This window comes from Plecotus auritus (assembly GCF_963455305.1).
Source record: "Plecotus auritus genome assembly, chromosome: 3".
NCBI classification, from domain to species: Eukaryota; Metazoa; Chordata; class Mammalia; order Chiroptera; family Vespertilionidae; genus Plecotus; species Plecotus auritus.
Window position 1 is genome coordinate 43663182 of NC_137772.1, and position 17790 is coordinate 43680971.

The 17790-nt window shown below is 46.2% G+C and overlaps 1 protein-coding gene across 5 annotated transcripts in view; it reads right to left on the reverse strand.

The window, feature by feature from the left end:
• FARP1 (FERM, ARH/RhoGEF and pleckstrin domain protein 1) overlaps positions 1-3523 on the reverse strand; it is a 309946-nt gene extending 306423 nt beyond the window's left edge. For 2 of the 5 annotated variants that reach the window (XM_080658855.1, XM_080658854.1), the window contains exon 1: positions 2839-2976. The gene's annotated coding sequence lies outside the window, so the exon portion shown is untranslated. Of the gene's footprint in view, positions 1-2198; positions 2307-2838; positions 3232-3500 lie in introns of those variants that run through there. The other 3 variants (XM_080658853.1, XM_080658851.1, XM_080658852.1) reach the window with 3 other exon arrangements.
• Positions 3524-17790: the final 14267 nt, after the last annotated feature.

Sequence of the window (17790 nt, forward strand, 5' to 3'; positions counted from 1 at the left end):
CAGACAGCCACAGGAACCTGCAAGCCCACTACCGCACCTCCCAGGCCGTGGTAACCAATACCTGGGCTACCTGTGCACCCAAAGTAGAAAGCACTCAAGCGACTGCGTTTGGGTTTATACGTGCCCCTCTCTTATCTGTAGCATCTTCCGTTAGAGGGGAAAGTGCTTTCCTCAAAATACCAGGCCTTTCTCTGCAATAAGCAAGGCCAATTACAACAGGTGTGTTTCGAATGCTGTCAAAGCACTTCACCAGGTACCCATGAATCCATAAAACTTCCCTCATCCTCTGGAAAAGTCACAATGCCACCTTTCCTAAGGAGTGCTCAGCATGCAGACACAAGGCTCTTATCTTTTCTCCAGTGTTCTCTACTCCTCTAGAATGGAAAAAGGTTTTCTCTTTTGATTTTACCCTCCTCATAAATATGTATCATTTTCCAAATGAATTAAACTCCTAAGTTCAATGAATGTTAGAGGATGAACTCCACTTTTGGGGGGAAAAATACACATTTCAATATTCTATTTAATTCTTATATTTTAAAAAAAGGCATTTCCTTGGACAGTTTCTTTCATGAAAAGAAAAACAAAAACACTTATAAATCACTGACATAAACCAGAAGAAAAATGTCTAGGATAGGTTTTTTAATCTCCTTTTGGTAAATTTGACAATAGAGCAGCGTTAATATCTTATCCACAGAGGAATTAAATCCATGTATACATTTCAGGAAGAGACACTCTCACTGTGAAAAGGGCATTATAAACCTAACTCCAGAATTCCTGCAGGGACAGAACTCCTAAATGAAAAACCACACCCCACTCAAAAGGGGGGCTTGCTATAGAACCTGTAACCCTAGGGGGCACAGCTACACCATCACCAAGTATTTCAAGTTTCCCATCCTCATAAAAGAAACAAGAGAATGGTGTGGCTCAATAGTTGAGCATCAGCCCATGAACCAAGGAGATCACTGGTTCGATTCCAGGTCAGGGCACATGCCTGGATTGTGGGCTCAATCCCCAGTAGGAGGTGATGATTCTCTTTCATCATTGATGTTTGGCAGCCGGTCAATGATTCTCTCTCATCATTGATGTTTCTCTCTCTCTCCCTCCCTCTCCCTTCCTCTCTGAACTCAAAAATTGGGATATTAAAAAAAGAAAGAAACAAGAGATTCTAGGAAGAACTGGACTGGAAAGGCATCACACTCTCCCCCAACATTTCACTCACCAAGCCTGCCACTGGCCAATAATGTGTCTATTTATTTTTCCCAGAAGCAGATCTATTAGCCAGACATTCTAAAAACACAAACATTTCGTTGTGCTTGGAGTAGCTCCAATATTGGTGCCTTGCTGCAGAACGATGCTGCAGGAATATAAAGTGAGCCATGTGAATGATGAACCCACAGATGCAGTGCATGGTCACAAACTGTCATCCCCAGAAGAACCAACCCTTTGGAAAGGAGGGTACACCCCCAGCAGGGGGGGCTGTGGGATGAGGGGAGAAAGCCAAAGATAGAAGACTTCAGAAGGTCCCACCTGATCCAAACAATGAGGGCAAATTTTAAGGCAACTCCCCCAAAGCTCTCAGGACTGAAAAGGCCTTTCTACCTCCTCTCCTGTTTAGGCTGAATAAGAAAAGCAAGACAATGCTGGAGGGTGTTCTGAAGTGGGCTTGGCAAGTCACCACGTGCAAAGCACATTGAACATAACCCAAAGCTGGGCCGGGGTGAAGGCACAGCCTGCTGCGCGGAGGAGGTGGGGGTCCCTAAAAGCCATGGCTCTGAGGGAACGAGGAAACAGGCAGGGGCCAGGCTGAGCAAGTCAAACCTGGGAAACTAACAAGAAAGACATTAAAAGCAATCATAAAACGAAACAGCCAGAGGCCACCGTGGCTCCCCAGAAGGCACAGAGACAGGCTGAGACCGCTAAACTGTTCCAGATGAGAGTCAATCTCTCAACATCTCAAGGGGCTGATGTGATACCAGGGTCCTCGGTTCTTTGTGAGGCCCACCTCTCTTCTTTTTCGGGGGACCCTGCACAGACCCTGGACTCGAACAAAATCCAGACTCATTATGGTGAACTCATTTTCCCCCTCAAATAAAACAGACACATACACACACACTTAAGGGTCTGGCCAGATCATATAGCTAAAGTTTCCGGAACTTAAATCTTAAAACCACAATCAGAAGTAGTTTTGAAATGCTCACCACAAAAATCTGTGTCCTTTGCTTTTAAAAAAAGAAAAAAGAAAAAGCATCCTGTTCTCCATAAAGGCAGGAGGTAAAGAGACAAAATCTAACTTAGGCAGTGGGTGTGTTCCTCTTTGTCACCCACCGAGGTCCTCGCGCCGCGCGTGGGAGAGCTGTGGGCACCCGGCAGTGCGGTGGCACCGGCGCCAGCGGCCACCTTCCCGGCCCGCGATCTGCTCCAGGGGCCGAGATTGCGGCCGGAGGTCCGGAAGCGGCGTCCGGCGCTGTCACAGCGCTGGGTGGGATGGGACGCAGAGGGGGGGAAGGGCGCCGCGGGGTGGAGGAGGCGAGAGAGGACGAGCGCGGAGCCCGGCTGGCTGAGTACGCGGAGGTGAGAAGGGTGCAAAGGGCAGCGCGGCGCCCGGAGGCCCCGAGCTTAGCTATTGTTGCGGGGACTGCCTTGGGCCCGCGGGCGCCTCTCCCGCCTTAGTTGGGGAAGCCGGGTCCCACACTCCGCCCGCCTGCTCGGTGAAGGACCCCACGGGCCACGCTCCCACCTCCACCCGCGCCCCTGGTGGGTCGGTTCCAGGCGCCCGGACTCGCACAAGTTGCCGCCCGCCCGCCCCACCGCGGTCATTGTTCCCCGCGCGCCTCCTACCTCCACGGCGCCGGCGACTCTGGCTCCTACTCCGGGCCTCCGGGCTCAGTAGCTCCGGGCCCCCGGCTGCAGAGGGCGCGGCGGCTCCTGGCGTGCGTGCAGCTGGGGCGCTCGGCTATTAATACCCGCGGGCTGCGACAGCGGCGGCGGCGCGAGCGCGCGATCAGGGCTGGCGGTGGCCGGCCGAGGTCCGAGCCATCAAAGGTGGCGTGGGGCGGAGGGGAGGGCGGAGCAGGCAGGGTGGGTGGGGAGTGTGCTCAGGGTCGCCATGGCCTCCTCGACGCCGGGCCAAACGCCACTCCGGCAAGGAAGAGCGGTACAAAGCGGGCGGTGGCCGCGTCCCCACCCCGCGCCCCAGCCGAGCGCCCGCAGCCCTGCGCCCGCGCGGGACCCGCCGCCTCCGAGGCCGGCGAGCGGGAAGTGAAGGCGGTCGCGCCCCTCCCCGGACCTGGGCCGGCCCCTTGGCGGGGGAAGCAGGGGCGCCGTGCAGCCCGAGCCGCGGGGACCGCGGGAGAGCCACAGCCCCCTCCAGCGTTCAGCCGGCGACCTGCGCGCCCGCACGCCCCGCCCTGCTCTGCCTTGGGGGCAGGTGCGCCTAGGGACGGCGCGCCGGGAACGCCCCTCCCTGACCCGGACGAGCACACCTCAGATTTGTGCCTTACTTGGTCCTGTGGCCGAAGCCCGTCTCTCCGCGCTGCGCCACAGAACCGAGCGCTGCGCCACCAGGGACGCGCCAGTCCTGCTGCTGTGGTTGAAAATGATATAAGGAGAGTGAGAGAGACGCGCAGGGACAAAACCAGGAGCAGCTGGAGGGCGATCAGTAGCGCGGGCTCTGCAGGTCACTTTTTGAGGAACTGCAAGGGGGCGCACCGCTTGTGTGCCCACCTGGGACTTTACGATGTTGCGCAGGGAGCGGCGCTTTGCAAGCACCCACAGGGACTTTTAACCACCGAGGGGCAGTTGCTATCTCCCCCTCACCCTCCCGGCAGGGCGCAGCATCCTCCACCCAGGTGAATCCCAGAAACACACACACACACACACACACACACACACACTCGCCCCCTCACACACACACACACACACACACACACACACACACACACACACTCGCCCCCCCACACACACACACTCGCCCCCTCTGGGGGAAAGGCGTCCCGGGAGGGCGCAGCGTCCTCCACCCAGGTGAATCCCAGAATCAATCTCTCTCTCTCTCTCTCTCTCTCTCTCTCTCTCTCTCTCTCTCTCCCCCTCTCCCCCCCCCCCGCGGGGGGGGGAGGCGTGGAATATTTTAGAAGCTGGTTTGCAGATTCTTGTTCGCCTTCAGGGTTTCTGGAAGTCGATAAAGGAGGGAGCAAGATTCAGGACCTAGGAGGCCAGACCTAAAGGGGGACAGGTCACTGCCCCACCCCAGCTGGGAGCTGCCGCCTTACCATCCCCCCTTCCTGCGTCCCAGGTCTCACTTGCTCTTGCTGTCGCTGTCGACCCTCTACTGGGGAGAGGAAAAGGTCTGAGGGCAGCAGGCTAGAAAGGAAAGCAACCCTCTGCTAGATCCCCAGGCTAGTGGGCATCTGCCTCTGAAGGCCCTGGCTCCAGAACCCTGGTCGTTTTGCAACGTAGAGGAATTCAGTGGCCTCAAGCCTGGAGGGTGGATTTCATGGGCAAGGTCACAGCTGAACCCTCGATGACAAGGAGCAGGGCAGGGCCTCCTTGAGGAAGAGTGGCTGACACAAGAACAGCTCGGTAGACGTGGGGGTATTTGTACATAGCTAGTGTGAGTGTTTTCTGGAGAGGAGCAGAGACATATTTTGAGGATGAGGTACTGAACTGTATTTGAAAAAAACAAAATCTGCCTGCGTATTTGGTAAAGTTGGAAGTGAAGAGGGCCATATAGGCCTCAACCCTAGGAAGAAACAGCAGGTAGGTAGGTTGTGGTGGAAGAGAAACAGCGGTCCAGGCTTGGCTCTGATCTAACCGGTTGTGTGACTCTAGAGACCAACGTGGATCAGAGGTTTTAGGCCAGGGGTTCCCTAAGGATGGTCCTCAGACCTGCAGCAGCACCTGGACATTAAGAAGTGCAAATTCTTGGGCCCACTTTAGACCTACCTTCCCAGGTTCTCCAATCTAGTGTGCATTAGAATCACTGAAAGGGCTAATTTCAACCATCTTGTCAGATTTGAAATGGGGCCCGAGAATTTGCCCTTCTAACAGGTTCCTTGATAGTGCTGGGCCTACACTTTGAAAACCACTGTATGAGGTGATGGATTTTAAATTCATAGAATCACTGAAGATTTTTAAAAACCTGAATGGCCTAGCCAAATTCAGGATATCCCCCCCAAAAAATGTATACACACACTTTCAATAATTATAAAGGCAGTGTTAATTAAAATACATTTCATTTTCAAAATGGAGTTATCAGCTGTTAAAGTGGGTATACATTTTTTCTTGGGGGTTGGGGTGGGGGGTGGGCGGGGGAGAGAGACACCCTGCATGTCAGTATTTCTGGGGCTGGGATCCAAGCATCAGTATTTTTAAAGTTCTGCAGGTGATTTCAATGTGCAGCCAGCTTTGAGAACAATTGTTGTAGACAGAGCTTTTTAAACTTTAAAATATGTATGAGTCACCTGGGGATCTTGTTAAGATGCAGATTCTGGGTTAGTAAGCTTGAGACTCTGTTTCTACCAAGCTCTCAACTTCTGTGTTTTGTTTGTTTGTTTGTTTGTTTGTTTGTTTGTTTTGCTAGTCCAGGGACGACACTGCATACAAGCAAAGTGCCATGCCATACATCTCAACTAGAAAGTTGTAGAACTCACAGAAAATTAGAAAAGTGACATTTATCCAGTCACCATCTTTGGACGACAACTATTTTCTATAGTGTTTCTTTTATCTTCTTTCTAGTGTAGAATAAGTTGTGCTGTTTCGCTCTTAGCATACATATAATTGTAACACAGTAAGTCCTCACTTAACATCATTAATAGGTTCTGCAACTTTAAGTGAAACCAATTATACCAGAGGCTGTTTGGTATAAACAAGAGTTAAGTTCCTATGGCATCGCAATGTTACAACAAAACAATGTTGAACAAAGGGATGTTATTCGAGGACCTATTATATAACATCTGATGCTGTTTTATTATCTTATTATTACCAGTATTTTTTGAGGGAAAGTGACTTTTTGTTTGTTTGGTTTTTATTTATTTATTTTAAAATCTTTATTGTTGCCCTAGCTGGTTTGGCTCAGTGGGTAGAGCGTTGGCCTGATGACTGCAGGGTCCCGGGTTCAATTCCAGTCAAGGGTACATGCCCAGGTTGTGGGCTCAATTCCTAGGGTGGGACATGCAGGAGGCAGCCAATCAATGATTCTCTATCACCATTGATGTTTCTATCTCTCTCTCCCTCTCCCTCTCTGAAATCAATAAAAATATATTTATAAATAAATAAATAGATAGATAAATAAATAAATGCAAAGAAACTCAATGTTTTTTATTTTTAAAAAAATCTTTATTGTTGAAAGTATTACATGTGTCTCCTTTTCCTCACTGACCTCATCTACTGGCCCCCCACCCCTGCCCCAGGCCTTCACCACACTATTGACTGTGTCCATGGGTTATGCACATATGCATACAAGTTCTTTGATGGATCTCTTCCCACCCACCCACCCACCCCTGCCTGAGGGAAGGTGACTTTTAAAAGAGGTGATCCAAGAGAGTTTGCAGGCTGAGAGTAGGAGCCTGTGGGGAAAGAGTTAATATAGGAGAAAAGAGGGGAGGCTTGGGGGCTCCAGCTGAGAGAGGCTGGAGTACCCCCAACCCCAGTTTCCTTCCAGCTCTCACGAACATTCTGTGCTTTGTACTTAAACTAACTGAAAGCACTTTTTAAATTCTTCTAACTGAAAAGCCAGGGGTAACTGGCCTAGAAAATCTGCAAACTGGACATTCAAACCCTGAATAATGAAGGTGTTCCCTCATCATTTTGTGTAATTTATGCCTAATTTTCAAGCTATAAAAATTGATAATTACCTTGATCCTCTTTTAACCCCATTTTACAGATGAGGAAACAGGCCCAGAGAAGTTAAGTAACTTACCCAAGGTCATACAGCTAGTAAATGGTAGAAAAGGGCTTCAAACTCAAGTAGTAAGGCTTCAGAGGCCATGCTCTTAGCCACAATGCTGTGTTATGGCTCTAGAGTCATAAATCTAGGACAACTGGAGAAAAGTATTAAAAATATACTTCTTTTAGAATAGAAAATAGAATAGGATAAAAGTAAGGACTTTGGGTCATTTTTTTTTTCACTTTCCTTTCAAAAGGAGAAATTTAGGAGGAAACCAGGGGAAGGTCATAGACTGCAGTCCTTTTGAATCTGGCCTGTGATCTTGCCTTTCGATTCTCAGAGATTGAAAGGATACATAAGGGGAAAGTATATCCATGTTGATGGTCACTTGAAGCATTTATATTGTTCAAAAATGCATTGAGAATTAGGAATGGGGGGGGGGGGTGAGTACACGTGTGTATGTCTCCACAATCAGAACAGCAAACCCCTTTGGGTTATTGACTTCATGTATGATGGCCAATGCAAAATCACTCTAATGCTTAGAAATCTATAATAAGAGTTTCATAGTTTTTCATAATTATCCCCTTTTAAAAAAATATTTTTTTTATTGATTTCAGAGAGGAAGGGAGAGGAAAGACGGATAGAAACATGAATGATGCAAGAGAATCATTGCTTGGCCAATTCCTGCAGGGTCAACCTGCAACAGGGCATGTGCCCTGACCGGGAATCAAACCGTGACCTCCTGGTTCATAGGTCGACACTCAACCACTGAGCCATGCCAGCTTAAATTGAACTTAAACACATTTTAAGGTAAAGAAAAGTTCTTCCTGCCCCACACTCCAACAATTGCTGCTGAAAATCTGTAAGCTAAGGCACGCTGCAGGGTGTCAAAGGATAAATTAACCAACTGAGTACTTGCCCCTCCCTAGACAGGATGGACAGCTGGTCCACAAGGATGCCTGCAACTCCAAACTTTACTCTTCCCTCAACATAGCAAAGGGCAATCAGCCAATCCTCCTAAAAGCCCCAATTCCCACCAAGTCTGTGGGGAAATTTTTTTTTATGAACTGGGCTTTAGGAGCATTTTTATCCTTCTGCAGGGGATCAAAGCTACTTAATTACAGCTCTTAATCCTTGAAAAGAAGTGAATCCTAAATACAACCACACTTTTTTCCTAAGCAGTGGGATGTTGCTCTTCCCAGCAACAAGAGCTCTGTTGTTTAGCTCATTAACTTTCAAAAGGGTTGAAAGTAGACAAACATAGCAATAAACTAGTACTTGGTTGAATTATTCCTTTTTATCCCTTTCATACAAATTGAGACTACCAGTGGAAAGGAGGAAATAAAGGTGTATAATTCATGAAATAATTTCTATCCTTTAACAAATTTAAATCCCTATATACATTGAAATATAATCTAAATAAGTGTGTAATCAAAAATTACCTCTAAATATTTGTTTCAATTCTGAATGAGCAGTAACCAAGAGAAATGGACTTAAATGACAGTAATCTGAAGTCAATTAAGTTTTTACAAGTAGTAGTTACGCAATACCAAAGAAAGATAAAAATTTCCTTTCCTAGAAATGCTTAAAAATAGAGCAGATTTGTATATTACCAGTTGTTTTTCAGGACTGCCCCAAACATCATGATAGTAAATTTTTTTTTAAATGGGCAAAAGATTTGAATAGACACTTCACAAAAGAAGATATGTGAATAGTCAGTGATTAAAGAGCTTATTATCTGTCTGGGAAACAAATTAAAGCCACATTGAGACACACTGCACGCCTACTAGAATTGCTAAAATTAAAAAGATTACCACCACCATCAAAGTTTGATGAGGATGTGGAGCAACTGAAACTCACACGAATGAAAATGCAAAATGGTACAACCTCTTTAGGAAAAATCTGCCAGTTTCTTATAAAGTTAAACACACTCACTGTAAAACCATGAAATTCCACTCCTATGTGTTTGTTTGCCCAAGAAAAAGAAAAACATATGTCCACAAAAAGACTAGTACAAAAATGTTTGTAGCAGCCCTATTAATAAAACTCCAGATGCCCATCAACAGGATGGAAAAGTGAGCTGGGGTCTATTCACACACAACAGACTTACTACTCAGCAGTAAAAAGAAATATTGCTACATGCAACGACATGGATGGATCTCAGGAGCATTCTGTTGAGTGAAAGGAACTTCACACACACGAAAGGTACATATTGTACTTTTCTGTTTTTATGATATTTTACGAAAAACTCAGAATGGAGGTTGTCTTCGAAGAGCAGAGGATGGAGATTGGCTGGGAAGGTACATGAGAGAACCTTTTGGAGTGACTATAAAGTACTTATCTTGACAGAGGTTTGGGTTATACTGATGACTATATTAAAACTTAGTGAATATACAATTGATTTGTGCATTTCATTCTATTTAAACATTACCTCAAAAGAAAAGAAACAAGTACAGAACTTAAATAAAAAGAGGAATAAAATGTTAATAGTGGAATCTTGGTGGTGGCTAGAAGCATGTTCACTATAAAATTCTTTCAACTGTGTTGTAATTTTTTTTTTTTTTAAATATTTTATTGATATTTTTTTACAGAGAGGAAGGGAGAGGGATAGAGAGCTAGAAACATCGATGAGAGAGAAACATCGATCAGCTGCCTCCTGCACACCTCCCACTGGGGATGTGCCCGCAACCAAGGCACATGCCCTTGACCGGAATCGAACCGGGGACCCTTCAGTCCGCAGGCCGAAGCTCTATCCACTGAGCCAAACCGGTTTCGGCTGTGTTGTAATTTTGAAATTTTTATAATAAAATGATGAATTATACTCCTAGGTATGTGCCCAAGAAAAACGAAAACATATGTTAACACAAAAACTTATACATGAATATTCATATGAGCATTATTCATGATGGCAAAATATAGAAAAACCCAAATGTCTATCAGATGATGAATGGATAAACCAAATGGGATATATCTGTATAATGAAATATTATCCTATATAATGAAAGGCTAATATGCAAATCGACCAAATGGCAGAACGACGGGTCACTATGACGCTCAACGCAGGAGCTGCCCCCTGGTGGTCAGTGTGATCCCACAGGGGGAGCACCGCTCAGCCGGAAGCCAGGCTCACGGCTGGTGAGTGCAACGGCAGCGCTAAGGACCCCTCGGGGGCTGTCCGCCAAGGGGTCCTGGACTGTGAGAGGGTGCAGGCTGGGCTGAGGGACACCCCCCCGCCACAGTGCACGAATGTCGTGTACTGGGCCTCTAGTATTATATGATTCCATTTATATGAAAGGTCAGGCAATAGGCAAATCTGAAAAGACAGAAAGTAGATTAGAGGTTGCCTCAGGCTGGGGGAGTTGGAGGGAAATAGGGACTAACTATTAATAGATTGAGGGTTTCTTCTTGGAGTGATGAAAATATTCTAAAATTGATTATGAAGATCAGATCACTAGAGGCCCGGTGCATGAAAATTCATGCATTGGAGGGGAGGGGTCCCTCAGCCCGGCCTGCCCCCTCTCACAGTCCAGGAGCCCTCAGGGGTGGGAGGCAACCTGGTGATCAGGGGAAGATGACACGCCCATCACACCTCTGCTGCTGCCACTGCCTGCAGCACAAGCCTCGGCTGGTCCTGGTTACCGGAGCCTCGGGCAGCCCTGGGTGGCTGGGCAGCTGCCATCCGAGGCTTGCCTGCCCCTCAGGCCAGCCCTGGGAGGCTGGGCAGCTGACATCTGAGGCTTGCCTGCCCCTCTGGCTGGCCTAGGCGGCTGGACAGCCGCTATCTGAAGCTTGTCTGCACCTCAGGTGTCAGCTGGGCAGCTGCCATACAAGGCTTGCCTGTGCCTCAGGCCAGCCCTGGGCGGCTGGGGGGCTGAGGGCAGGTACAGCCACACCCCACGCCTGCCACGCCCCCAGTGGGGCTGAAAGGACTGGGGGACTCCGGCGGGGCTGAGGGGACTGGGCGCCGCCATCTTTGTGACAGTGTGATGGTCAATTTGCATATTCCCTCTTTATTAGATAGGATTGTGAAACTAAATATATCAAAACCCATTGAATTGTACATTTAAAATGAGTGGTGAATTGTATGGGATATGAATTATAACCAATAAAACTGTTATAAAAAATAAAATACTGGAAAAAATGATCAGGATCAGCCTTATTATCACACAATTAATTGCCCTATGAACTACAGATTTCTTCATCGAGAGCAGGGGTGGGGAACCTTTTTGCTGCCAAGGGCCATTTGATGATATTTATAACATCATTTGAGGCCATACAAAATTACAACTTACAAATTAGCCTGCTATATTTGGTCAAACATTTAATTAACTCACCCCAATGCCTTGGCAGGGCCAGACCAAATGATTTCTCGGGCCTTATTCGGGGCCCACAGGCTGGACGTTCCTCACCCCTGATCTAGCTGAAGAGAAAGCATCCTTGTCATGTTTTCTAATATGTGCATTTTAATACAAATTTCTTAATCACTTTCTAAATTCATAAAACATATGAACCTGGTATTAAATCTTTGGTTTGTCGAACTCTAACTGAAAGACTAACATTCTAGCAGATGTTTTTCTTGGGGTATTTTTGGGGGGGAGGGGAGTATTATTTTTTTATTTTGGTGTTTGGTTTCTTTATTTGTTTTAACAATTCCTAGTTACAAATGTCTCAGACAAGGGAGTTGGAAATGCCTCAACTTTCTGCTGGTCACCTCAGGTAGCTGTAAAGTCCCAGAAGAACAGAGAGACACAGGGACTGAGAGTACGTGTGAAACGCAAAAGTAATTACGTATGTAAGCCAGTGGTTCTCAAACATGGGTGCATAATGGAATCTTGGGGGTGGGGATTTAAATATCTCAGTTACCCCTGAGTCATCCCTCCCTCTCCCGGAGAGCCAGATGTAACTGACCTGGGGTGCAACCAGGATTTCTAAGGCTTCCTAGGAGATTCTCATGTGCAGCCAGGTTGAGAACCACTGTCCTAGGACCGTATCCTGAGCTCACAGAGGCGGCCGAGGCTTAGCACAGAACCTTAGCTCAAATGGTGCCCCCAAAATACAAGAACCTCCAGCAGGGGTGAGTGTGTGCAGATAGAGGGAACAACATGGCAGAGCACGGCATCATCATCCCCTTTTAAATTTCAAAAGAGAACACATTACCTGATTCTAAATCAAACTCTATTTTATAAAGGGTATTTCACGAAAAGCTTTCCTATTCCCGTCCCCCCCATTGCTCAATTCTCATCACATTTCCCACCCCAAAAGAGGCCCCTTGTCAATAGTTTCTTCTTCTTCTTCTATTTTTTTTTAAGAGAGGGAAGGAAGAAACATTGATTTGTTGTTCTACTTATTTATGCATTCATTGGTTGACCCTGTATGTGCCCTGACCAGGGATGGAACCCACAACCTTGAGGTATCAGGACAATGCTCTAAACAGCTGGGCTACTCAGCAAGGTCTTATAGTTCCTTCTTTTTCTAGAGAATTCAAGCCAATCCAAATATATGTTCTTTTTTCCTTTTAAATGCGATGGTAGAACTTCATGCTATTTTTTTTTTCTGGGAAAATCTTGGAAATAATTTCATATCACTACTTAAAGAGTTTCCTCACTTTTTATGTCTGCATAGTACTCCATTCCTATCTGGTATTATACCCAATGCTCCCATGAGTAACTCTGTGCCATTCTGTACATGTGTGAATATAACTGATGCACTTTTTCAAATTTCCCTTCACGGGGTTGTTGCAACTCACACTTAGACCAGCAGCGTATGAAAGTTCCTGCTGCCCTACCTGGTTTGGCTCAGTGGATAGAGCATCCGCCTGCGGACTGAAGGGTCCCAGTTTTGATTCTGGTCAAGGGCACATGCCTGGTTGCAGGCTCGATCCCCAGTAGGAAGCGTGCAGGAGTCAGCCGTTCAATGATTGTCTCTCATTCATGTTTCTATCTCTCTCTCCCCTCTCCCTTCCTCTCTGAAATAAATAAAAATATATTACTAAAAGAAAAAAGAGAAAGAAACTTCCAACTTCCCCACTGCCTCACCACAAGGTGGACTATCACCGTTTTATGTGTGTGTGTTTTTCAGTCTGATAGGTATAAAAACATATCTCAGTATATTTTGGGTTGCTTGTCTTATTTCTTCCTTATGAAGTTGTATGTATTTTCCTATGTTTAAGATCCTTTCTTACTTTCTCTCCTATCATTGTTCATTCAGCAACAGTTTCAAAAAAGGAGATGATCTCCTCAGGGCATATGATTTCACCTACTGTCCACACAATCCAACAATTTAGCAATTCTAAGAGGAACAAGGAGGTGAGTGGGCAGATGGGCACTCAGAAAGGTGGAAGCTTTCCATCCTTGACAAAAGGGACTCACACTATTTACATACCCAAGTGGTCATTCCACACCATCATTCATTCATTCCTATATTATTAATTGAATGCTTACTGCTATATACAAAGCATAGCCTATGAATGAAATGTGACAGAAAGGAGGAATTAGGTAGGATGTACAGCTCAAAATTACATTATAATTGTAGAAGTCTTTCTACCAATATCCCTACAAATTTCTTTTTTTATGGGTATTGATGTGCAATTAAACCATCATTAGCCATAATTAAACTACCATTTCATACTTTTCCCATTTTACTTGCATTAAGCTACTCCAAACTGAGCTAATTATCCAAAATTTGAAATTATGCTTCTACAAATAAAACCTTTACACTTTCAGCATTTTTCCCCAACCTAAAAGAAGTAAATTTCTGGTTTACACTTAACTTTTTCCCCAAAGCCTTTTCTGACTTTATGTGCATTTATTTTCTTATTTGGTTTATTTTGGTGTAAACTAGAGACCTAATAAGGACTTTCTAATGGCCTCTAGTCAAACCCCAGGCTCCTTGCTAGACAGAGGCTATCCGTCTTTTTTATTTTAAAGCATTTCCAAGGGAAAACTTCTAATTTTCTCAATAATTCTTCCATTCCAGTTTTTATGATCCAGTCACCTAAAGAACTTTCCACCACCCATCGCCTCAAAATGATCTCATTGACCCTCTTAACGTAATTTGATGCTGATTACTCCTACGTTTTTCTTCAGTTCTCACAAATTAGTCATCAAAACAGATTCATACTGTAATTAACTGGTGACTTTGATTTCATTTTCCATAGTGGAATGAGTAGACTTTGATTTCTTTCCATGATGGAAACAACTCTATATTTGTTTCCAAATCCGGCCATTCAAAAGTATCACTTAAATCAATTTTATTCCAAACCCACCTGGCAGAAAGAACTCACCCTCAGTCATTGGGGAGCTGACCTCAGTCCCTCCCCTGCACCTCTTACAGGACAGCAGAGTTCCAGCAGCTCACATAGCACCAAGGTGTCAGGGAGACCTTCTGGGGACCACATCACTGCCGTGGGCTACACGTTGCAATAGCTCTGCGACTCCCCTGCCCTCTTAGTGGGACCACAGGTGAGGCCAGGCTCTGCTGCCTGCAGGACCACAGACCCCTCTTTCCTTCTTAGTTTGGAGGAAATCCCTCACTCTTTTCACATTTCCTTTCAAAGCACTTCCTCTCTTTCCCCTGTTGCCACAGAACATTAAACATAATTGGGGGTTGGCTTTTGAAAATCTGAATGTCTTCAAAGAAATGTCCACCGTCCATTTATACCTCAAGCACCTGCGAGCACATGGTGCGCCAGGATGTTTGCCAGGTGGCCCCTGCCCAGGAGGAGCTGGCAGTGCAGCCAGGGAGACGCACTGGCTGGCCGCAAGCACGAAACTGCCAGGGAAGTGCCGTGAAGGTGGGACAGGGGTGGGACCCAGGAGGCAGGGGCACCCAGATGCACAGGGCATCGGGATCCTCCAGGGAGGAAGGTGCACTAAGCTGGGGCCTGAAGGGGTAGGAAACAGGTATCAGGTTTGGCAGGTAGTGGGAAAGATGGTCCCCACAGTGTTTATTCTAGAACTGCTCTTCTCAATACTCTTTGCTCAAATATTTGTGGAATTAGTTACACCTTGCAGCACCCCAACCCTTGCTGCTGAGCTTCTCTGAGGACATTTGAACTTTGGGAGACCTCTCTTTTCTGTCTTCCTGAAGCTTTTGGGGTGTTTCCTAATATAAAACAATAGTTATTGTCTACTTAATGTTCTTTACATTGCCTTCTGACTGCGTTTGATGGTATACCAGTTAAAGTTTGCCCTTAGATCGGTCTCGTTTAACAATGAATGATAACCTACCTCAAATGAGAATTTCCTTTTGTGTGTGTGGGAAAGTTATTATAATCAAACTCCTTTTATTATATTAGCCTTACTCTTCTAATACCTAAATCCTGGGGAATTGGGTTCAAACTACTTTGACTTATGGATGTTGCCGGGATAGAGTTCATCTGATTACATTTTATGTGACTTCCATTTTATAGTGTTTTCATGAGGAGTAAACTGAGTCTTCTCTATTGCCCTAAACCACAAGGGATTACAAAGGGTTGGTTTGGGATTAACACAATTTATTGTCAATTAGCCCCCCCCCCCCAAAAAAAAATAATAACCCTGGAGAGTGTGTTGAGGGGAGGAGAGACAGATGCTCTCTTAGCAAAATAAAGCCAGAGTATTTTCAGCAATACTGGAATCAAAGTCATGCTAATACAAGAAATGTGAATCCATCAAATGGACCAGATGGAGGGGGAGGAGAGGAGACTCTTCAAGGAAAATAATTCCCACAGTGGGAAGATGAGATGATGTTGAACGACTAAGAGAAAACTAGGTAAAGCCTGGTGTAGAGGCACCCCCATTTTCCAACTTCTTCCTCAACCCTTCCCCCACCCCCATCCTCAGGAGCAAACTCTGACTAAGAAACTAGGGAGGCCAAAACCCACAAGATCCAAACCCACTCCTTTGGGTCTCTGTAATTGGGCCAAAGGAAACCCATTGATGGATGTCTGAGACTTCAACATCTGCACAGCATCGGAGGATCAAGGCGCTGAAACACAGAATAGGGGTGGTGAAATCGAGACGCCGCTTTGCGCAGAAAACTACACTTGAGGACTCACACCTAAAGAAACCTAAGTCTCTGAGAATTATGAGAAAAGAGCCAAAGACAATGATGTGGGAACAAAATAGACATTACAAAGTCAATGGTGGAAAAACAAAATCCAGAATCTGACCTCAACCCAATAATCCTTTTTGGAAGAAAGTAAGAAGACATTTCTGTGCCTTGGTAGAAGTAGTAAGTGGCATCTCTAAAATAAGTATTCGCTAATATTGCAGTTTAATATTTTGTTATTTAAAAGAAGGAATAGTAGAGAAACCAAGATGGTGTCATAGGTGAACACCTAAACTGCTGCCTCACACAACAATTTCAAAACTACACCTAAAAGACAGAACGGACATCATCCAGAACCACAGGAAAGCTGGCTGAGTGGAAATTCTACAACTAGAAGGAAAAAGAGGGGCACACGGAGACTCAGAGGAGCTGCAAAAGGCTGAGGTACAGAGACATGTGCACGGAGAGGATGGGCAGCTCAGTGCCTGGCTAGCTTTCTCTAGCAGGAGAGAGCCGGAAGCTCCCGACTGCACTGAACCCCAGTTCCGACTGCACTGAACCCCAGTTCCGACTGCACTGAACCCCAGTTCTGGGCGAGACCCTGGGGTCCCAGACTCATACGGGAGGAGTCTGGACTGTCAGGAAAAGAGAGGAGTGCACGGAACCTCAGGCGAGCTGCGAAAGGCAGAGGTATGGGGGCACGCACACAACTGCGCACAGAGAGGACTGACTGCTGAGTGTGCCGCTGGCTTTCTCTAGCGGGAGGAAGACGGAAGCTCCTGACTGCGCTGAACTCCAGTTCCGAATGCACTGAACCCCAGTTTTGGGTGAGACCCTGGGGTCCCAGACTCATACGGGGGGAGTCTGGACTGTCGGGAAAAGACAGGAGCGCACGGAAACTCAGGGGAGCCACAAAAGGCAGAGGTCTGGAGGCACGTGCACAAGTGCGCGAGGAGAGGACTGACTGCTGAGTGTGACACTGGCTTTCTCTAGCGGGAGGAAGACAGAAGCTCCTGACTGCGCTGAACTCCAGTTTCGGGTGAGAATCTGGGAATCCAGATTCATTGGGGGAGAAACTGAACTGTCTGGCAGCGGGCGAAACTTGAGGGCACTTTCTCTCAGAGGTGCTTGCAGCGATTACCGAGGGACACTGAGACCCAGGGACTCATAGGGCAGGGCTGATGGGAAGCCAAGGCTGTCTGCTCAGCCCTGAGACGCCACCCCATCCAAGCTGAGCACAGAGGCTTTTGCAATTTTGCAAGTCCTGTCTCATAAGGCTGTCTCCAGCACAGAAGTTTTCCCGGCATAGACACAGCTGATCCTCACAGCCAATTGGCCTGGAGGTCAATTCCTCCCAGTGATACCAACAACAATCAAGACTTAACTACAACAAGGCTGTACACACAGTCCACAAAGGGGTGCACCAAGAGTGTCCACCTCAGGTAACTGGGGAGGCTGAGCCACTGGGCCATATAGGACACCTAGCACACAAAGCTACTCTACCAACTCAGGGAAGCAGTGAAAATGTGGATACAAAGAAACAGGTCACAAACAAAAGAAATGGAGGAAAGCAAACGACTGGATATAGCGTTCAAAACCATGGTTATATGATTTTTCAAGAATTTCCTTGAAAAGGCTGATAAATTTGGTAAGACCCTCGAGGATATGAAAAAGGACCAACTAGAAATTAAACATACACTGACTGTAATAAAAAATATTATACAGGGACCTAACAGCAGACTAGAGGAACGCAAGAATCAAGTCAAAGATTTGAAATACAAAGAAGCAAAAGACACTCAACTGGAAAAGCAAAAAAAAAAAAAAAAAGAATCCAAAAATTTGAAGATAGTGTAAGGAGCCTCTAGGACAAATTCAAG